Below are 25,072 nucleotides of genomic sequence, written 5' to 3'. Positions count from 1 at the left end.
AGTCCTGGATACAGCAAATTTATATCTAGACTAGCTAGGCTAGTTACAGAAAGGCAGGAAACAAGCTTAGAACTTTTTTTGTTTTTTTTACAGAAAAGTAGCTAAAGCAGCAGGAAAAAAATTCAAATGCAATGCAAGCTCACACAAGTGAGTGTGTAGTAATATTAAAGCAAATGCAGTTTAAATAAATGCAATTAAATTAAAAAATTACTAAAACAAGTGCAGAAAGCAGTGAATTATGAAAAAAATCAAGATGGAGGCACTTAGAGTATCAGAAAACAATGCCAGCAAATATATAAATAATTCAGTCAAGCAAAAATTAAGACAGTGCAGAACTCTGAACAGATAAAAAGTGCCAAAAAATATACTTATCAGCTCTATATTTCCAGATTGTTTGAGAAGTACACTCAGTCAGAACACAAGGAGAGTCTAGCAATGGTAGATTTTTTTTAGCACACTCACTCACCATCTAAGGGGCTAAAACCTAGATCTTATGCACATACATATAGTAACATTGATGCCAGGCATACACTTACAGCCTTTACCTATCTGTTTAATGGCTGTGTACTCCTAGCATCAGTCAGACTCAGCCCTGAAAAAAAACTGTAGCAACTGCTGGAATTACAAGGTAAGTGCTGAACCTGGAGTATTAAAACAAAATTATATAATAATACAAATGAATGGCAAATCATTGCATGATGTTACTTGGTAATGTAAGTAAGTAAAAGGTGAGTGATTTGCACAGCAATGACCTCTCCACATGTGACAGCAAAGATGTATGGGAATATGTGTCCTCTATCAAGTAATAGGCTTCAGGCATCAAAGATTCACACATTCATACCTCTCAAAAGTACTGATGACCACCAAATGTCCTCAGTTTGGCCTCATACTTGTGTACTGGCAAATCATTAAAGAGAGAAGTTACAAAATAATGAGGCAAATTTCAGTTTCAGACTTCAAAACCCTCAGAAGAGTCTTAAAAATACTGATGCAAAAACTGTTTGTATTCTATCAACTAACTTTGTAAGAACAAATATGTAAAAATTCTCCCTATTGTTCAGCCATTGTCACTTTTATTTATGGCTTGGTCCAGCTTTGTTGCAGTAAGAGTGGGGGAGGCATGTGCACATTACAAAAAAAGTAAGAAAGCAGTACAATTAGCAAAACATCAACACAAACACAGATATACTAAGCACTAAGTCAGCTATGCACCTCGAGCATCAGACACAAAGCTTATGTATCCCTGAATCCAAAAGATAGAAAGCTAGGACATGACACAGTTATCATAACTTGCACAGTATGTTGTGGGGTGCAGGAAGTTTAGGCTGACACAAAAAGTAAGGGAGTGTATGTGAGTAAAAAAGACAAACAGGCAGACATTTGAATAAAGTGACAAATGGACATTGAGACAGAATGAGATTTAAGCCTCACAGCTGAACCATGTAACTGTTGTGTGTGCATCTGTATGGGCCCTCCAGGTGAAATTGGTGTGTAAATGTCTGCAAGAACAGAGCCAAGCTTTGTGCTAGCTGTATGTCTTGATATGTTGGACAAGTGTAAGCCATTTACACAAAGAAATGGCAGTGTAGAAGCAATCTAACAATAATCAAAAATAGCAGAAATCCAAGTTGTGAATAAATCCAAGTTTATTGAAATAGGTTAGCGCTTTCGGCTGTGACACCAGCCTTCTTTAGTCATTTCAATAAAATCAGCTTATTATATAGTAAGCTTATACATATTAATTAAAATCAATTATTCAATAAATATATTAATTAAATATATATAAACATTTTTTTAAAAAACAATTGCATTTACTTAAAAGTAAAACAAGTTTCCAAACTGTAATCTAACATTGCACAATGCCCTATCTATTGTAAACTTTTAACTTTAAAATGCTCGTGATGGAAATTGAATCATTTAAACCTGGGAACTGTGTGGCATCTAGATAAACTTGCCACTAATATTCCCTTGATTCTAAGATTATTTTCCAAGGACCTTTTCTTGGAGTTGGTAGAACTTGTTCTAATACCACAAACTTGAATTTATGTGTTGGATTATGTTCTATATGCCTATAAAGTGCATTAGTGTGTGAGTTTTTGCTGATTTCATAAATATGCTCATATATACGTTGTTTTAACTTCCGTTCTGTTTTGCCTATGTAAAAGGCAGAACAGTGTGAGCATATTGCTGCATATACAATGCCCATTGTGTTGCAATTGTAGTGACCTGATATCTAGTGCAAATAAAGGCACAATTGAACACAAATAAGTATGGCAATGCAGATTTTATAACAACATACACCAAGGATTCTGCAGATATCATCCGCCTCATGCGGAAAAATTGGACATTCATTATAGGTGACATAAATCTAGCTAAAATTTTAGGCACACAACCTTTAATCACCTACAAAAGGGATTGTAACTTAAAAGATTGGTGCAATGCATGTTCAAAGATGGTAGAAACAATGCAAGGAATAATGAGAAAATGCAACATGTGTACGTATTGCAATTATATTTTAGAAGTGGACCAGTTATCAATAATGGGAATAGATATTACCATTTCAGGTCACTACAATTGCAACACAATGAGCATTGTATATGCAGCAATATGCTCACACTGTTCTGCCTTTTACATAGGCAAAACAGAACGGAAGTTAAAACAATGTATATATGAGCATATTTATGAAATCAGCAAAAACTCACACACTAATGCACTTTATAGGCATATAGAACAAAATCCAACACATAAATTCAAGTTTGTGGTATTAGAACAAGTTCGGCCAACTCCAAGAAAAGGTCCTTGGAAAATAATCTTAGAATCAAGGGAATATTGGTGGCAAGTTTATCTAGATGCCACACAATTCCCAGGTTTAAATGATTCAACTTCCATCACGAGCATTTTAAAGTTAAAAGTTTGCAATAGATAGGGCATTGTGCAATGTTAGATTACAGTTTGGAAACTTGTTTTACATTTAAGTAAATGCAATTTTTTTTTTAAAAAAATGTTTATATATATTTAATATATTTATTGAATAATTGATTTTAATTAACATGTATAGGCTTACTATATAATAAGCTGATTTTATTTAAATGATTGTCTGAAGAAGGCTAGTGTCACAGCCGAAAGCTCTTACCTATCTCAATAAACTTGGATTTATTCACAACTTGGATTTCTGCAATTTTTTATTACTGTTGGATTGCTTCTACACTGCCATTTCTTTGTGTAATTAGTTTGGTTTGTTCATTTGTTTATCAGGTGTGAGCCATGCATGGTAGAGGTGGCATTTCATCATTGTCTTACGCGACCACAAGAACTCGCTTTGCCAGGAGTTGCACTGGCATGTCCACACCCATGGTGAGATGCACTTCTGCTACCTGAATGTGACTGATGCCTTCTGGATAAGCTGTCCTTATGAGGATGTCCAGGACCATGACCCCATGGAGTGCCACATCTGGGTATTGACACCTTAGCCACTGATGGGACAGTGACATTAGTGTCACTATAGGGGTGCCACTTCAGCTAACATCAGATGATGTGACTGACCTATGCCCGTGTGGGTGCCATCTCCAGCTCAGCAGACATTCCATCACAGACACCACAGATTTTGTGTCATTCATCTGATCCAGTGAATTAGCAACACAGTGGAGGTAGTCACGCATGTCAATCTGTGCCACATCCACAACCCTAAGCATTTCTCCAGAGGAACTATTGGAATGCACCTGTGCCTCCATGACAGTGCTAAACATACATCAAGTGGCATTGGAAGACATACCTGGATCAGGTGAAGGACGGACAGCAGGCCTCCTCTGAGCACCCCCTACAACCCTCCTGCATGGTACCTTGTCAACACATTGGCTACAGCCAGAGTCAACAGACATTGAAGCCGCAGTAACCATACTACCCCAATTGAGTGTCTCACCCTCCACCTGTCCAATATCTGAGGGTGCACTGGAATGGGTTGGCATAGGCTTACAGGTTGTGTCCAGTGGAATTACAAGGGATGACTGAATAGAAACTTCAGTGTTGGATTCAACCTCTGCACCCCATGATTATGCCTGTGTTTGGCTACCATCATCATCAGACTCTGTCAATACTCTATCATCAGGTAGCACAAGTCCTACACTTCCACTGTCAGGATCAACAGGGATATTAAGCAACAAACACAGGAAAGAAATTAATACCTACACTACTATAGTCCAATATATGCTAATAAACTAACAGTGGCACCACTATTAAAGACCGTACAACAATACACTCAACACTCCTGACACCCACATAACACATATGGATAAAATAAATATTTCTTTGAACTGCTCATTAGTACTGACATGAAAATGTTTGGCTTATGATGTGCAGATGATTCCAGGGTTCCTATGGAGGATGGCACTAGAAGATGTTAAGCTAAAGGTAAGGACATTATCATCACAATTAACAGTAACACAGGAGGTTAAAACTTTTTGCTCTTTATATGTCCATTAAAGATACTTTTAACAGAAACTTGGATGACACGTCGACCACAAGCCATGTGTAATCAACCAGAATGTATTGCTAACTGTATCAATTGACAACTAGTCCTCCTGCCTCCAAAAAAATTCCATTAAACAGAACTTAAGTATTGCTGTCAATATTTTACTATAAAATAAATATTTAACAATTGAGATAGGTAAGCCTACCTGGAAGCTCCTCCTGGGACATAGCACCAACATCAATCACATGCTGTTGTGCACTTTCCACTGAGCTCTCTGGATCCCTGACAGTGGACAGGAACTCTTCATTTGATGTCAGTGGTGGCTGTGTAGCAGGTCCCCCCCGCAGTAGTCATCCATCCACAGGCCACTGTAAGTTGCTCTCCTCAGGATGAGGATAGCATATCAGTGGCCCAATGATGAACCTAATCATATGTTCTGCTCTGGCCACCTACAGTGTTTACATCATCCACTATCTGCTGAAAAATTTGCATTCTTCCAGAAATATGCCCATGTCTCCTCTCAAGCAGAAAGGCACCATGTTGTCTAAATGCTTTGACAATTACTTCATTCTTGGGGTCACTGAAGGGGGGGTTGTGGGGATTGGGAAGCCTGGGGGCCATACTCCTAGGTGACATAAAACATAAAAGAAGGATAATACACATACGTATCACATAAATAAAAGTAATACTTAGATATAACACATAAAATGTACTTTTTCAATATTTCCAACTGGAGAAACAATAAACATTTAAGATATTCAGATATAAAAAAAAAAGATTCATGTGGTTGTAACATATTACAGTCACACCTAAAGCAAGGCTGGATCCAAAACAAAGAGAGTAACAATAACAAAGAAAACCTTAGTATGAACACTTTTGTTTGTGCTAACACTGAAATGGAATTTGGCTCCCCACCCCCAAAACAACAGGCAAATGGCATATTTTGCTAACAAACCATAAAGAAATAAAACATCAGTGAACTGCTAAAAGTGTTATCAAATAAACTGCCCTAAAAATGTGTACACATTTACCATAGAATATTCAATTTTATGAAATTGACAGTCACCTCTACCTATGGCCAGCACTCCCCTAGAGGTGTTTATGGGTCATCCTAGAAAGCTAACACCCTATTTATCACTGAAAGTGTAGGGCATTTTTATTTCACTGAAATAACAATAGAAGAATGTAAAGAGATAAACATTTGTAACATTAGCACACTTGTGATGAAAGTTAATAAGGATGTGCATCTCAGAAAGTAAAATTCCCTAACAAAAATGCCAATGCCATCAGTAAACTTTTAAAAAGTGCATACAGATAAAAGTAACATTTGCTTATATATATATATATATATATATATATATATATATATATATATATATATATATAGATATAGATATAGTTACCTATTAGAAAATCGAAGTTACGGAATACCATATGGTCGACACCATATGATCGAAGTTCCGTAACTTTGAAATTAAAAAAAAAACAAAACAAAGACAACGTACCCTGATGGGTTAAAGCAGGGGGGCAAGCCCCCATGCACCCCCCACACCCCCCGCTACTTAAATATACCAACTCCGAGATCGCACTTGAATGCATTATGGTGTGGAAAGGAAAGATTTCCTTTTCCTACACTGTAGCGAGATCTCAGAGTTGGTATATTTAAGTAGCGGGGGGATGGGGGTGCTACACCCTTTACTTTTTCTTTTTTTATGTTCATTTTGAACATTTTGAATTTTCAATTGTTCAATCATTAAAGGTCAACCTATACACACACACACACACACACACACATCAATATTTTTTAGTGGCGTGAGCATGCCCCTTATATAATTGAAAAGTGCAATTATACCTTATCAAGATCAGTAGTCTTCTGTGCAGATAAATCCAAAGTAATAGCAGTCTTCTTCTGTGTTACCCATATAAGCAAGTCTCCTCACCTTCAGGTTCCCCAGCTACACTGTTCCATTTTTATAGTGTAGTTTCAGGGCTATGAGCATGGTAAAGATGCAAATGAGTGTGAGTTCATTAGAATTGCTGAATCCCAATTTCTGGTCTCTGTGTAGCAGGTGTAAACATGGTGAAGGCAGCCCCTCACTGTTTGTTGCTAATGTATTACAACTCTGAATAATTACTGGCAGGGAGAATGAAAACAAAACAACAATTCAGACTCCCTTGTAGTGGGTGTGTCAGCCAGCTTAGACTTACAATATATAGAAGTGTAATTGTATCAAGGTTTGAAATATAAGTAAGCTGCACACATTTCACAGTTTCTGTTCAGTAACATCCAACCTCCCCTGCATTTGTTGACAACTGTATTTTATTACCATTTAATATCCTCACACATTTTAAGGGCAATGATACAAAATGCCTTACAGATTACATGTCTCAGATTACTGGTCAGATAAGAGAAGAAAAATGAGCAACAAACAGAAAAGACAGAAGCCACATTTCTGCAACAATAGTCATACATGCTTGTGTGATCACTCATCGCACTACATAGGAAATTAATACATATGCAAACAACTCATAAGTGTCCAACTGTCATATGTTGTGATAATACTGTGGATGATGTTGCAATTCCTTGTATATACAATGATTTTCATTCTCTGCTGCAAAGTTGTTTCTGTGGCAAAGAGGGATAAGACACCCTCACTGTGTTTTGAAGGTTCATCAAAGTGAGACTTTAAATCTAGACCTGTGTAAAAATATTTCATGTGCACCAACATACATTTTGTACCATTGTTTATGTAATATATTCCTTTTCTTCCTTCTTCCTAAGTTCCTTTTTTTCTGTCTCTATGACCAGTATTTGCACAGTGAATGGAGAAACACAGTAATTGACATGCAAACACTAATCACAAGGTTAAAACAAGTTTAGCTTTGCTTATCTCATTTACTTGATGCTTACCACCATGCAAACCTGGACAACTGGCCCACACAGGAAGCAGACAAAACACATGCAGACAGGATGTAGCTATTCTAAATGTCAAAAAGGACAAATTGTTGCATTGGTTTGCTTTCCATCACACAACACTGCTAAGTGACATTGTGCAGTGCTCAGTGATAAAGGAAGCAGACATTCAACAATTTCAGGATGGATACATTGTGTCAATTCTGTTAGGCACTGTGCAAACATGGTAAGTGGTGCTGCACAGCAGTTGACACACAGAAGTTAAAAATGAATAGGGAAATAACCAACTGCTCTTTCACTGCTCCTGTTGCAGCAGGTGTAACAGTAGGGCTGTAAAACAGATGGTCCTAGGCTTTAGTACAGGAAGTACAACATATTTTTACTGTTTTGACAGTTCAGTTTGTAGTAATGAACAGGAAAATATCCAAGTATTATTTCAATATTACTGTGGCAAAAGGTTTAAGCACAGGGCTGCCATACACATAGCCCTGGATTCTAATACAGGAAATTCCAGACATTTTTACTGTTATTCCATTCCACATTATATTAAATATTACTTATAACAATGTATACATAATTATAAATAACAATAACTATTTATAGTAGTGGAGCTGATATGAATTATACATATGAGGGATAAGACACCCATACTGTGTTTTAAAGGTTCAGATATATGACTGAGGGTATACTGTCTACTATATTTCTGCAAACATAATTCTGCTATCTGTACATGGCTGGCCTTCACACACAATAACACACAAATATAAAAGAATGTATATACAAGCACCTTGTCAGGTCACACACATGCATGGTTAACACCTCAATCTGTTATCTGTACTTATAAATAATTCATGTCTATGTCTGAGAAACACTTTTTCTGTGGTTAAGATGGAAAATCAACACAGTGGAAGAAAATGTTTTGCCCCTATACTTTGTTGAAGTATCTTTTGATTTCAGTCTTCTTGGGAAAGAGTCTATCAGCATGGCACATCTTGACTTGGCAATATTTATAGTTTCATAGTTTCATAGTATAGTACTAGGCTATCTGCCCTGGGGCTTTTGTAAGCCTAGCCATAGTGATGTGGCTTTTGCCACCCCATGAAATGGTACAAAAATGTACAGAATAAATCTAGAATACGGTGCCTCTGTCTAGTAGTGACACAGTGAAGGTCCCCTTATATAATAGAATTAGTTTGCTGTGCCCCTGTCTAGCAGTGACACAGATGTGACCCTGTCTAGCAGTGACACAGATGTGACCCCTGGGGTAAACTTATAAAATATTTGCCTACTATTCCTTGCAAAAGTGCTCCAAATCTGTCAGAGGGCATCTCTTATGCACAGCCCTCTACAGGTCACCCTACAGATTTTATATTAGATTTAGGTCTGGGTTTTGGCTGGGCCATTCCAAAACTTTAATTTTTTTTCTGGTGAAGCCATTCTTTTGTTGTTTTGGATGTATGCTTGGGGTCATTGTCATGTTGAAATGTAAAATTCCTCTTCATGTTCAGCTTTCTAGCAGACACCTGAATGTTTTGGGCCAAAAGTGACTGGTATTGGGAACTGTTCATAATTCCCTCCACATTGACTAAAGCCCCTGTTCCAGCTGAAGAAAAGGAACCCCAAAGCATGATACTACCACCACTATGCTTCACCATGAGGATGGTGTTCTTTTGGTGATGCAAAGTGTTGTTTTTGCTCCAAATGTACCTTTTTGGAATTGTGGCCACAAAGTTCAACCTTGGTCTCGTCAGACTATAGCACATTTTCCCACATGCTTTTGGGAGACTTGTTGTACTGTTTTGCGAATTTTAGATGGCCTTGGATGTTTTTCTGTGTAAGAAAAGGGTTTCATCTTAGAACCCTACCCCATAGGCCAGACATATGGAGAATATGGGAGATTTTTGTCACATGTAGTACACAACCAGTACTTGCCAGAAATTCCTGCAGCTCCTTCAGTGTTGCTGTAGGTCTCTTGGTAGCCTCCTTAACCAGTTTTCATCTTGTCTTTTGATCAATTTTGGAGGTATGTCCAGTTCTTTGCAACGTCACTATTGTCCCATATTTTCTCCACTTTTTGATGACTGTCTTCAATATGTTCCATGATATATTCAATGCTGTGGAAATTTTTTTGTACCCTTCTCCAAACTGATGCCTTTCAACAATGAGATCCCTTTGATGGTTTGTAAGCTCTCTGTGAACCATGGCTTTTTCTGTAGCAGGCAACTGAGTAAATGTCAGGAAAATCCTACTAGAACAGCCAAACTTTATTTGGGGTTAATCACAGTCTCTTTAATTAATGGCAGGTGTGTAACCAAGAAGACTGAATGTTGTAATTAAAGAAAAAGGTCCTTCACAAAGTATTACTTTAAGGGTGTGCACACTTATGCAATCAGCTTGTACATTTTTTAGTTTTTGTTCCGCTAACAGATTTGTTTGTTTTTCAATTGAATTGTATATGTTATAGGGTACATTAAAGGTGGGAAACGTTCTGAAATGATTTAGTGTGGTCTCATTTTTTTATATCACAAAAACCTGGCATTTTAACAGGGGTGTGTACACTTTTTATATCCACTGTATAATCTGTATAACTGTACCAAGCGTATGTGCAATAGCACATTGCAAGGATTACTTTGAGCAATCCATAATTATAATTTGTTGTTGTTAGGAAGTATACTTAAATGTAAAACATCAGATCAAATACTTATATTATTGTGATAATGCATTGCATGTCATCATATATGATGGTACTAATTTTATCTCTTTTTTTCCTCACTACATCTTTATCTATTTTTTTTTATTTTTCTATGTGTCATCAAAATGTCTCTGTGTCATCCATCTCTAACAAATCACTAAATGCTTCACATCACAGGGAGGAGGTAGCCCAACAGCAGTGGCTCAACCTGCCTGTGCTCCACTGGCTCTGGCACCAATGCCCAGCATTTTCGGGTCCCAACCTGGCAGTACTACCTATGCTGCCCCTGCACTACCTGTGCCCACAGTTAGCACTACCCCAGCAACTGGTGCTGTTGTACCCTCCTGGATTACTGGCAGAGGTGGGTATTTCATCACCAGCCATAAGATGCCAGGGTTAGTGCATAGGGTCGTGCACAGCACCATTTGTGTACATCTATGTTGAATGGAAAGGCTGCTCTCCCTCATTGTCCATAGGAGGAGGAGATGCCAATCACTCCAACAGCCAGCAGAGTAAGGGGACAGTGATGACAGTCCTGTGGTTGAGGACTAGATTCTCTCTGTCCCCATGTATGATGGGCATGGGCTTGTGTTGGCCCATCCCTCACCCCAATCATGGTGTATCCCAACCTTTTGTGTCCCTCATCATCCTTGTGTCCAGTCTGTTTTATCCTGTTTGCATTCGCTTCCTCACATACCCATCTTATCTGACCCAGAAATACCAACATTCCTTACCCAGTATTCCTCTCTTACTGAAGTAAGAAAAAAACTGGCACCTGTCCCACAAAACATAAAACATCATTCCATTCTCAGCTGTCCACATTGCACATGTGTCTTCTCAATATACATGATTCATCACAATTGGCTATACTTTGTTGTCACCCCTCTTTGTGGAGGTGATAGTCCAAATTCCGTTAATATTCTGTACATATTTTCATTTTACACTATTAAAGAAATGGATAGATATGGTTCTTTCCTGCCTCCCTCATGCACATTCCTATATTGCTTTCACTTTGTTCTTCTCCCTGCCTGCCCCCATTTCACCATTTTCCTATATATCCCATTTTAACACCTATAATCTGGGCCGCATAACAATAACAAGAAAAAAATCAATGGAGCTCTTCACTTTTTGGCATATATGCCAAACAATTTTGAACTGCTCTTCAATGGTACATTTACCTCTACTTAAACACACTGTACTACTGTAACACACAGTAGCACACACTAACACACGGTGAATGCAGTATAAAGAATTATTTAATTGCATTATCACTACTTATTTAAAACTATTACATACACCTGGAATTGAACACCATATCCTCTGGGCTCCAAAGGAAATGCATCTATGCATTTGCACCTACTGCCACAGAGTCAGCTAAGCTGTAGGTGTATTTCATACACTCAGTACTGAGAATTCTCATAATTTTGGCAGTGTGGCTCATGTTTGTGCATCCCCTAACTATGCATAAACAAGGAAAGCAGTAGAAATGTGTATCTTCAAATGCACAAACGCTTTGCCATCCATTGCACAAACCCACCACTCTGCAGTACACTATACAAAGTGGACAGTAGTGTGCATTACTTTTGCTTACTGTCCAGTTAGTGTTCATGCCATGATACTACTTATGGAACACAAACAAAATTAAGGCACTATCTAAGAAAATAACACATATTTACAATGCATCCATCTGTTACCTCTGCCCATGCACTGCAACCTTGGTCTCTCTGTACTTGTTCACATATATATCATCTACAAAAATAAATAACAAATGTTGCCTTATATACCATGCACACCTTTATAATGATAATACACATTCAGATTTTTCAATACTTACAGTAATGCGGACACCTGTTTGTATATAATTTGTAAAGCTGTCTCAGAAAATATACCTGCACATTATAAACACAACCACCAAATACTGCACATTGCACATTCATCAATTTGGTAACATGCAGAAATTTAATACCTTGACAGTTGGACAATGCTACCTATCCATTTCATGCAGACCTCCCAACATCTTCTCTCCAACATCCTATGCTAATGTCATCCACTACAAATTGTGCTGCAGCCTTGTAAAATTCACATTGTGCCATGGCACTTGTGTAAAGTACTGAGTTCTATAGTTGGTGTAGTTAGAGTGGTGAGGGTTCTGTTTTCACTGCAGTCAACTGTGTGTGTGTGTGTGTGTGTGTGTGTGTGTGTGTGTGTGTGTGTGTGTGTGTGTGTGTGTGTGTGTGTGTGTGTGTGTGTGTTTGAATGTGTGTGTGCTCGCGTGTGTGTCTGTCTGTCTGTCTAGTCAGAAGTGTATAATTGTGTATCCTGCAGTTACCACTCCAATACCATGGATTGCCAATATTTTGACACTTGCACATGCCTACACATCCATTTCATGCAGGTCTCCCAACATCTTCTCTCCAACATCCATTGCTGTTGTCATCCACTATAAGTTGTCTTGCAGCCTTGTAAAAGTCCCACTTGTGCAGTAGCACTTGCATAAAATACTGAGTTCTCTAGTCCATGTACTTATGTAGGGGTTCTAATCTCACTGCAGTCAGCTGGGAGGTGTGTGTGTGTGTGTGTGTGTGTGTGTGTGTGTGTGTGTGTGTGTGTGTGTGTGTGTGTGTGTGTGTGTGTGTGTGTGTATGTGTGTGTGTGTCTATCTAGTCAGAAGAGCATAAGTGTATATCCTGCAGTTACCACTCCAATCCTATGGATTTCCAATATTTTGACACTTGCACATGCCTACACACCAATTTTGTGCATGCCTCCCAACATTTTCTCTCCAACATCCACTGCTGATATCATCCACTAGAAATTATCCTGCAGCCTTGCAAAAGTCACAGTCATGCCATGGCTCTTGCGTAAAATACTGAATTCTCTATTTGATGCACTAAGGTAGGGGTTCTGTTCTCACTGCAATCAACTGGTGTGTGTGTGTGTGTGTGTGTGTGTGTGTGTGTGTGTGTGTGTGTGTGTGTGTGTGTGTGTGTGTGTGTGTGTGTGTGTGCGTGTGTGTGTTTGTGCACTTTTGCTTGACATTAGAAAGAGTATTTTACTGTCTGATGTTGAGAAAACCCCATCAAGGTGTTATTCCAGATTCATGTGTGATACCTGTTCTGATGATGCACACAGTGCATACATAGCTGTTTGACAACATTGATGGTATGGATTATATTTGGGACAGTATGGATCGTGCCATATATATGCCATGCACACCAGTCAGCTAGCCTGTATTTATCATAATGTCACATACATGTATACCAGTGTCACTCGTAACACCTCCAGCACATGTTACAGTGTCAGGGCAGTGTGCTTGATTACCCTCATAGATTGCTGACATGTCATAATAGCTGTACAAGAGTGTTTGTGCAGAACCATCTATGATCACTCAGTATCACATACATTATGTCAGAGACATGGGATTACTGGTGGTATTATTCCGATATTATCCATGATTGTGCATGTTTCTGTTTACTGTTGTCCATGAGCCTACAACTGTGTCCCACTTGGTGGGGACCTCTGCTGACATAACAGTTATATTCAGGCAAATTAGTTTGCTCAGCTTCACAATTTGCAGCTAACGCCCAATTGTATATAACATCCCTGATAGATATCCTCTCCATTGTTCATGTCAAGACAATTTTATCACAAAGACATCTTCTCCATTGTTATGTTACATCGTCTGACAGTCACATAATATAGATTTTCACTGTGCAGTCAATGCTATACCATGTTGAACTTCCATATACATGCCTCATCTGCTGTACATTACAATGTTTCACCTATCCTCTTTTGCTGTGCTCATTCCTACAATTCATCTGTGTGTCCCTATTCAATACACACACTTCACCTGACAGTTTATTTTAAATGGCAGTCCATGTACCGTTACAGATCATTTACACAACCTTTGTTCAGAATGCTTGAAATGGTATTCCACAATACTCTGAGCTGTATGCACTGTCCTGTAATGTGTTTGGACCATATACATTGCTATATTATTAACCCTGGTAATCATTGTGGCATAAAATGCAATCCTGCTGACCTAGTTTACCCATAGGTAAACAGGTCTATGTCTGCTTCTATCTGTGTTGCTTTACACGGCTTCCTTGCTGGTAACACTGTTGCTAGCCATGAAACTATGCTTGCTTATGTTTAAACATGGTGCGTGGCATGAATATGCAATTAGTGCTGCTGCTAACCACGCAAACACATAAACTCTTTGCAGGCTTTGTAAGAAGTACATGGAGTTTATTGAATCTCACTAAATATTTTTTTTTTTGTTTTGAGTTTTCTACTTATGTAAATGTTAAAGACAGATTTCAGCTGTTTCTCAGCTGCAAAGCATGAAATAAGAGGAACAAAATATATATAACAACATAAAATACTAGATAGAATACATTTCAAAACTAAATATAACATATACAAAGTTAAACAGTAATGTACAAAGAGAGTAACAAGTGTAGTATGGTGTAATTACATAATAAAATATAAAAACAGAGTTATTTCATACCTATTTATTAATGCATATCCTTTATCAGTATTACCCAAACTCAGCACAACTACCCAAATCTGCAGATACACCAGCCTTTCTGATATTACCCCAAAGTACTCAGTAGTCCATTCTTTCATATATTTCTTTCTGTCCCTAAAACCTAATGAAATATTTGTATCACTATGCAAAAATAGCTACCTAAATTGTCTTCTCTATCTAATTTATGAGTCATAGCTAATACCTATATTAACACTATGAACAGATACAGCGGTCCACAGAGTTTACTTGGCAAGTGAAGAAGCAGAAGTAAATTGGCCTACCTTTCTTTCATATCACAAACACCTGTATACATCTTTGAAATGTGGGAGGAAACCTGAGCATTCGGAGAAAACCCATGCAAATAAGGAAGGATATGCAGACTCCATACAGAAGGCACAAATTGGAGAACCTCTTACTGTGAGGTGACAGTGATACCTACTGTACCACTGTACCACCTCTAAATTGTTTTTTTCTATGTCTAATCTTCTACTTTGCCCCACATCTACTGAGGCATAATGTAAGAGGGTAAGCTATGATTAGACTTTTATTCTGTAATTGTATGTGTCTCTTAATTAAGATTTAATTAACAAATTGATCTTTTATTATTACTAATGTATATTTTTGTCCCATTTATCTTTTATTACATATATATATATATATATATATATATATATATATATATATATATATATATTCAATTTATTGTGATGGAATGCATAAATACTTGTCCAGAATTACACCAGTTTGCAGATTTTTTAAAAAAATATATGATTCTTTCTTAATGCATGTTTCGGTTTACTTATGCAATTCAGTAGACATCTGCATGTCACAGCAAGTATTTTATACTGCTATTACCCAAAAGCAGTAGTATATACCTCTCAACTCAAAACGTGAATAGGTCTTCACTGTTTCATACACACCTCAGCATCATCCACCTGCTAGACTCCGAAAAATGAGAAAAGATGCAGCATATCCTTATTTCCTTCAGTGTTTTTTTCCTTGCTCTGTTCTGGAGATCCATATTCAGCGAGTAATAACACAGTAAGAAATTTATATTCAGCAAGTGAACACCACCAACAACAGCAACTGATAAACATATTTTCTAGCATGTCATTAATTTTTTAGGAAACATTCCATTATACACATTATATGTTCAAACAGCTACATTTTTTAACTCCAGTTTTAAAATGGTATTAGATTGTCTGATATCCAGGTATATGATATTATTTCTTCACTTGTTGTACTTCCTTAAATTTGAGAGTCTGCTATCCATGCCATTAATATATAGTATTTTCTTATCTTGACTCATCCAGTAGGCATAACACATGCAAGCCTTTTCTAGTCACTGCTTATTGACTTTTTAAAATAATGTCCTCGTTATTTTGAAAAAGCATGATCATTCACTCTTTTTAGGTAAAAAAAAAAAAACAACAAAAAGATATTATAAGCAAGCAGCCCCCTGAAGTCAAGAGGCAATAAATCCAGGCTGAGAATATATCCAAAGATATAAATAAAGTCCACAGAAGATAAATCAGGTACCAGTTTAATGGAGGACACAAGCGCTTTCACATAGCTTCATCAGGTGTAGCCATTTCATCTAAAAACACACCTTTATACATGCATTAATTGATCACATGACTGAAACTTTTAAAGAGACAGAACTCATTTTATACTAATATAATATAAACAAATAACTAAATACAAATAACAAATACAAATACAAATAAAAATGTAGAAACAGATGAATTATATATATATATATAAATATAAATATGAGTACTACTATTAAAACGTAGCTTAAATAAAACTCAAGTGCCTAAAAAGTACATCTCCTATTTAGTGGTCTGTTACGTAATATGGGCTTGATAGGAACACATTCATTGAGACCATGTCCTATATGGGATCTCAGTCTAACTATCCATTTTGCTTCTGTCTCTTCAGTTTTAACTCTCACATCACCCCCTCTATTATTCTCATAGATAACAGATAGAACTCTGAAAGTAAATTTATGATGTTCACCCATGGTGCTAATATGTTTTGCCAGAGCATTGATTCTAGACTTCTTTCTAATGTGATATAGGTGCTCTCTCATTCTCTCTCTAAGAGTTCTGTCTGTCTTGCCTATATAGAAGCAATGACATTGTTGGCACTCAGCCAGATAAACAACATGTATGGTCTCACAAGTGGCACTTACCCTGATATCAAATGTTCTTGTTGTGTCAGGGTGATGAAATATTATAGAAGTATCTATGTGTGGGCACTGCGGACAGTGACCACAAGGTCGTGTGCCTTTAAACTCAATGGTAGGTTTCTCTGTTCTTACCCCACATAATCTCCTAAACAAGTTCTTTTTGTTCTTGAATGTATACTGGGGTCTAGCACCAATTAAAGAGGAAATTGTGGGTTCAGTAACCAATACCTGCCAGTTTCTATTAGTAATGTCTGTATAGTGCTTGATATCTCTAGCATAGGTAAGGCAGAGACTGAGCTTGGGTTCCTTGCATTTATTATATCTGGGAGCAGCATTGGAAAAATACGGTTTGGCTTCATGGTCAACAGAGGCTATCTCAATCTATGTGGAGAAAAAACTGAGACCTGTCCTAGATACTATGCACCATGTCTTGAAAGACACTGAACATTTTTGTAAGAGATTTATATGCATTTACTAATCAAGGAACTGCTGATGGTGAATATATTTTGGTTACGTTAGATGTTGTCTCCCTCTTTACAGTTATACCCAACACATTGGGTATAGACAGACAGAACTCTTAGAGAGAGAATGAGAGAGCACCTATATCACATTAGAAAGAAGTCTATAATCAATGCTCTGACAAAACATATTAGCACCATGGGTGAACATCATAAATTTACTTTCAGAGTTCTATCTGTTATCTATGAGAATAATAGAGGGGGTGATGTGAGAGTTAAAACTGAAGAGACAGAAGCAAAATGGATAGTTAGACTGAGATCCCATATAGGACATGGTCTCAATGAATGTGTTCCTATCAAGCCCATATTACGTAACAGACCACTAAATAGGAGATGTACTTTTTAGGCACTTGAGTTTTATTTAAGCTACGTTTTAATAGTAGTACTCATATTTATATTTATATATATATATAATTCATCTGTTTCTACATTTTATTTGTATTTGTATTTGTTATTTTTATTTAGTTATTTGTTTATATTATATTAGTATAAAATGAGTTCTGTCTCTTTAAAAGTTTCAGTCATGTGATCAATTAATGCATGTATAAAGGTGTGTTTTTAGATGAAATGGCTACACCTGATGAAGCTATGTGAAAGCGCTTGTGTCCTCCATTAAACTGGTACCTGATTTATCTTCTGTGGACTTTATTTATATCTTTGGATATATTCTCAGCCTGGATTTATTGCCTCTTGACTTCAGGGGGCTGCTTGCTTATGCTTTTATAACAATTGTTCTTTTGGCTCTGTTTTTATCAACAAAAAGATGTCCGTTGCTTATTTTAAAACTGTCTCGCTATGTTAAACTCATTTAACATAGCGAGACACTAAAAAAAAGCAACGGAGATCTTGCTTTCTCCGTTGCTTTTGCCCACAGCTCTGATGTACTGCGCAGGCGCGCAGTACATCAGAACTGCCGCGGATGCCAGACATCTGCGGAAGGGCAGTAAACAGGCATTATACTATGCCATTATTTAAGAAAAGTAACAGTTTCTTTTCTTAAATAATGTCATGGTATAATAGCAATAACCCACGCCTGGGTGTGGGTAATGCTAAATTTACCCACGGTTGGCTTTGTTTGGTCCCTCGGGACCAAACCACGCCAACCGTGGGTAAATTTAGCATTACCCACACCCAGGCGTGGTTTATTGCTATATTCCCATACACATGACATCACCCTTTTCAAACCTAAAATTACAAATGCTTATGCACATGACAGTGTAAATTAAGTTATATTGCTCATATAACATTGACCATGGCACTATAAAAGCAAGTGATTGGCACATTCATAAATTTCAGTCCTTGGAATCATTCTTAACTTTGTAACAGTCCATGTATCTGTCTAGTTTCTTCAACTGTCTTCCACATCCTTGGAATTTACCAAAGTTATTTGTGACGGATTTCTCATCATTCCACTGGGAATCTGTTACTACACTACAACTTCATTTGGACTCATGACTTCAGTAATCTTTCTCTGTAACTCGTTGACCATCCCAGTTTTCACAATGTGTTTTTATGTGAAGAGACTCGATGTGATACTTCTGGTTGCTCTTCCTTTTGGAAATTCAGTGTGCTTGTGTTTTTCTTGTACATATGTCTACAATTTATTCTGTAAAACGTACACTTTTCCACATTAGATACACAGCATCTTGGATCAACTGCTTTGGAAACCCATTTTAGCGTCAGTCTGACGACTACTGACATGCTTGAATTATGACTTTATCTTGTGCCTTTAATTCTGGAAGTCACTTGTAGTCCTTGTCATAATACTTTTCACTTATTTCTTATTTCCAGTATTTATTTTAATTTATATTGATTTTCAGGCATTAGAATGTGTCATTAAGGATGGTTATCTACTTTTTATGTTTCTGCTCAACAACACCTAATCTAGTGAGATGCTCAGTGCCTGTATTCCAAAACTGCAACATAAAAATCATCTTAGCTTTTGCTGTGAGCATATTTCATTAGATTCTTTACTCTTTCAGTAGTTCACATTCCTTGTCCATTGGCATGCAGGTAGTCTAGACTTGCAGTGATGTGCAAGGATTGATGGGGAAATCTTCTGAATTACTGAACTGAGTATTGTGCACCACAGCTAGATAATACAGCTTCAGGTATTTACTCTCTCAAGATTATAGACTTTAAAGCATTATTTGCATCTACACTTATTGTGTTTGACAGTTTGTTTATTTCAGAAAAGTTAGAAAAATAATAATCCAAATATAACAGATACATGTTTTCTGTGAACTTGAAGAAATCTGTACCCACTTTGTCCATTGATGATCTAGAGCTGGGCACACTGTGTCTTTTTTTGTATTGTTATTATATTATCCTTTACAGCTGTTGCGGCTCCTCTTTATTTATTTAATTTGAGTTGCCATTCTTGTTTTTTTTGGTCCCCTCAGGCCTCATTATTACTATCCTGGCCCTCAGTACCCCATGTCCATGTCAGGTCTACCAGCCATTCTTCTACGCCCGATACTTCCTCTGGTTTTGCTGGGACCAGACATGGATCATAACTGTGTCCACAGGACTTGGCTGTCTGTGCTTCTGTCCAGTGTTTTTCCTTTTTTGTATTATATGGTCTACCCACTTTTCCCTCTCCCTATCCCCCCACTCTCATCGGTCACATCTGAGGGCAACTCCTCCCTTTGAACCATGCTTCCCCTTAAGGAGCATCAGCAGCAATTGTCCTACCCCCAGGATGGGCATCTCCATCCCTCCTTGTCACTCATCAGTCACCTGAACTGCTAAACAAACCCAGGTAATCTGGGATGTAATTAGGGCTTTATCCCTCTACCCCACTGTAGTGGTTAAACTGAGTTACTATTTCTAATAAAATGTTATATTGCTTGTTCTTCCTTCGCACTTTACTTATCCAGGAGAAGGTTTATGTATTCTCACAAGCATTTGTTTTCTAAGTTGTTTGGAAACCAATTTACTTGTCAGAAATGGTTCATGTATTCTCTCAAGCATTTGCTTTCTAAGTTCATCAGAAACTTTTCTTTTGTTATTATTTAGCATGAAGCCTTGAACACGTTTCTTTCATGATAGAAAACAAATCAAAACCAAATTTCTTTCCTTACAGATGTTTCTGCTCATGCAATCTTTTTATTGCACTAACTTTAAGTTAGTGTCAGTACACCTCAAAAAAACTTTTAGCTTTTAATCAGTCGTTAATTGTGGTATGGTCAATGTCAGTTATATATGATTGCTTGTAACTTCTAATGTAAAAAATTTATATGCATCCTTTAGACTACTTAGCACATCTATGTAATTTACTACATAATTTAGAATATGTTTTCTTTAGATAATTATTTTTATCTTCTGATTCATTATACTTTTTATACTATATGTTTGTAATCACTTGTGCAGCTTTTCTCCCTGGGCCTCCACTGAAAAAGGGCTTCTGCCCAGTCGAACTAACCCAGCAAACAAATGTTATATAAATAAAGTAAATTAATAATTGTGGCATTACCCAAACATTCACTAGTTCTTCTAAAGCTTTCTCATTCTTCTCAGATGAAAATACTATACTTAACATATCTGGTGTGTGTGTGTGTGTGTGTGTGTGTGTGTGTGTGTGTGTGTGTGTGTGTGTGTGTGTGTGTGTGTGTGTGTGTGTGTGTATTTGGTCTGGTCTTTATTTCCTTGTTTTGATCATAATTCTGTTGGTTAAGTAATATCCTTTGATATATTTGGAGTGACCTCCACAAGGACTTTCTGATTATGCTTTGTAAGAGTTTGTGCTTTGTTCACACTTCAGCTTCTGTACACCACAGTCATGGGAATTCTCATATCTATGCACTACTGCTAACACGTGGTTTTCTCTTTGAACATATATCTTTTGTGCTTTTGTAAACACTCTTAGCAGATTAGCAACTGGTCTATTCTCTTGCAGGATAACAGCTTCTGAACTGCTCTGACTGGCATCTACTTGCAACAAAACTGGATTATTCATTTACATTATTTTAATGCGGAAGTAGCTGTAAATAGTTTCCTGACCATTTCAATAGTCTGTACATCACTCTATTTTCATGACATATCTTTCTTTAACAGCATTTTTAAATGCATAAGTATCTCAGAGAAATCAAATACAAGATACAGTATAATTTCTAGAAACTTGTATAGCACCTGCTTGTCTTCTGATGCCAGCATTTGGCTATTTCTCGTTTTGTTCTGTATCTGCTTACAGTTGGTCACATACATTTTAAAAGATGAACCACATGTTTCAGTACTCACTACTCTGGTTTTCCATCTGCTCTAATTTATCTCAAGACTATGCTTTCATAATCTTTGACAGTCACATCAATTGCTTGTTATGCATATGTTGTGTTTGATCCCCGGTAGTGCATAGCCCATTATGTTTCAGTTATTTGGGTAACAGCTCTTTAAAACACCTCTGGTGCCATTGTATATGTAGTAGAAGCCAAAATAATCTGTAACTTATTTATGGATTATTTAATATACATAATTTGTAGCTTTGATCATCTATTCATATTGGACAGAAACCATGGTTTGCATCAAGTATAGAGAAAAACTTAGCATTTGGCACATGTGAGACAACTTCTTTAACTGTAATCAGTGGACAATGCTTTGGTATACTTACTTGGTTCAGATGTTGTGGATCAGTACAGATGCAAACCCCATCTTTCTTCAAAAAGTTACCATGTTATTTGTCTAGTCTGTTGGAAGTAGTCATTCCTTGATGACACCTGAGCATTACATTCTCATCAGTTGCTCTTCTGCCTAACTTCTGAGATCCATGGGTATTTTTATGAAAACAACCATCACTGGCATTGCATAAACTTTAATCTATATGCAATATTCTCCTACATGCTTCCTAAGCATATGAATAAGCCAGCATAGCCATACTGAATATATTCGCTGCAGCTTTGCAAAGAATCTGAGCAGTTTATGTGACAGTATGATTAAGTATGATCTCACAAATTTGTTTTTAACACTGCAAATTCTTTTTATTATGTTCAGCTTTTTCTGAGCCACATATGCCCATATAGCACAAAAAAATGCACTTCTTTAAGCACATGTATTTGAAATATTTTCTGACAAATATTGCACTCTATACATGCCAAGTACAAATTCTACTTTTTCTTCTTCATTGACAATCAATATTTTGCCAACAGTCTGTCTTTCACAACATCAAGACTTTTCACTTCAATAACACCTTTGCTTCTGTTCAACAGCAAGCAAATTCTTTTGAATGTACTTGCTTTTGGTTTTACCTGTTTTAGAAAATGTTTTTATGTCTTACAGATTCAGTCAAATGTATTACATGCAGCATAACTGCTCCAGAAATGCCTGTAGGCACTCATACTGGAACCTTGAATTTCAGTTTTATGAACAAATTTCCTGGACTTTGCACAGTATATTATCACACTGCTCTTTCACACACATTTGTTTTACAGCAGATCTTAAAGTTGGGTTTATATCATAAACTCAAAAGACTAAAACATCGAATGACATAACATCAAACCTGAAACATCGAAGACTGAGATTATCGAAGCCGCGGAACATCAAATTCTTACCCAGGGAAAGAATTTGGTGGGCCATTTCCATGGCTTTGCTATTACCTCCACTGTGGTGCGATCTCGGATTTGGTATATTTAAGTAGGAAGGTGTGGGGGGTACAGCCCCCCATGTTGGGGGATGTGGGGGAAAAGCCCACCATATAAGTAATAGTTTGTAATGTTTGTGTCTTCCGTGTTTTGTACTGGAAGAACCATTGTGTGTTGCTTTGCTGCTTTTGCATTTACAATTTACTTTCAGTTGCACACATTAGACTAGTTCACATAAATGTTTGCAGCTTAGTGTTATTTGGTGAATGGATGGTGTTGTGACGATTACAGAGGTGCGGTTGTGCTTGCTAGGGTTATGTTTCAAGTTGCACGGGTGAGCAGAATGCCAACTGTTGGTATTAGGAGGTTTCGTTTTCAAAGTTTTAAGCTTTTGCGGTTATCAGCTTTCTACATTTGCAGTTTGATGCTATGTCATTCGATATTTTAGTCTTTCGAGGTTATGATATAAACCCCTTAAATTCAATTAATTTTTGAATTATCTTACATACACTTTCCTTGGTTAATTATTTTAAGTGTGCACTAATAATTTTAAGTGTGCACTAATAATTTTAATTGCTCTGCATGCATCCACAGTTTTTGATAAAGTCAAGTATGTTTTTCTCCTCTTACAGACTGCAGTTTGTTTCATAATTCCCTTTTTGGCTTCTTCTCCAGCAACATCAAGGACTGTAGCACACTGAACCTTCTCAGACATTTTACATAATATACTAGCAATGAGGACTAAGTCAAAGTTCTAGATAAAAGGTTTCCAGTTTTCTACCAAATCCCCTAAAAGTTCTAGGAGGGTAGAGTTGAGCAATAGTTTCTCTGAGAATTATACTTTTGAAGTTCCAAGCACAAAGTCTCTTGAAAGTAAAAGTTTTTCTTCACTTTTACAGATATATTTATTCAGTCCATGCATAAGCATTCACCACTAAAACCCAATGGCATTGCATAAGGCTGTTCAAATAACACAAAGCAGTTGTAGTCTAACCACCCTGAGATCTTTAACTGATTTATCTATAGAACATTTATATATCACATGATTTGTAAATCACTGTAGCTAACTCACTGCCTTTAGAACTATAAATTCATATTTAACAGTGCTTCTCTGTTCTCTGTAAGTTAAGATACTGTCATTGTCACCTGAGGACATCAGGATATTCCAATAACAAAAAAGTTATTTCTCCTGAGGGAAATGTCACCAACTAATCTCTCAGTGTTTCCTAGGAGGTAATTTGAAATCTAGATTTACTATTGCTGCTGTGTGTGAATGTATGCATATAACTTTGCATGAATGTAGGTTTAAAAAAATAAAATCAGTTAAGTGAATTTTCCTGCAAAAAATGAGAATGGATTGCCATGTCTCTTCATTTATAGATCATTCTCAAAATGCCCTGTCTCTTTTGAAATATATGTGTATTCTCCTGCAGTGAAGTCGCACTGAATTGTCTCATTACTTTAAAATCTGAGACTTTTGTGAGGTCCATGGATCCAATCTTCCATCTACCAGTCTCACCAAACTGTTACCACAAATAATAGCTTCAGAAATTCAGCTTGTCAGGTTTTTAAAATCTAATTTTAGGTTTCTTTTTTCAGAACAGCAAGAATGTGTACAGTATTGTGGTACTGCTTGATTGTTTTCCTTAGGACTTTACTGAGACATCATGGTGTTTTGATTACACCAAAGTCATTCTAGATTCAGTTCTAGCCCCAGTAAATGCTCAGGAATTGGGCTGTCCAGCTACCACTTTTGCCCCTACTGTTTTCCCTTCATGTTTAGCAGTGTACTTTATTATACTGAGGCTGAAGTAGTGGCACAGCCGTCTCCATCATTCATTCTCCTTACTGTGTTGTATACTTATGACAGGTTTGGTACCATGACAACGTCTGTAAATAAGGTTGGAACCTCCCAGTACTACATACCAGTGAAATAATGCATGAACTGCAGGGCAAAACAGAGTCACTGAAGCTATAAAAACATGCAGGCAGCCCAGTCGTAATTTGCTGATGTCTATTAAGGCCCAAAACATGCTTTCAGTATAGCATTTGCATTTGTCATGTTATGATTGCAGAGCAAACATCATTGTATGTCCCTTATGTCAATTTGTACTATACAGTAGCCCTGACAGTGACAATATTATGAACAGTATTATCGTAGAACTAATACAACTTCACAGTTACC

Source organism: Protopterus annectens, chromosome 6.part0 (genome assembly GCF_019279795.1).
Source record: "Protopterus annectens isolate FY-2018-M chromosome 6.part0, PAN1.0, whole genome shotgun sequence".
NCBI lineage: Eukaryota > Metazoa > Chordata > Ceratodontiformes > Protopteridae > Protopterus > Protopterus annectens.
This window is presented reverse-complemented; position numbering follows the sequence as displayed.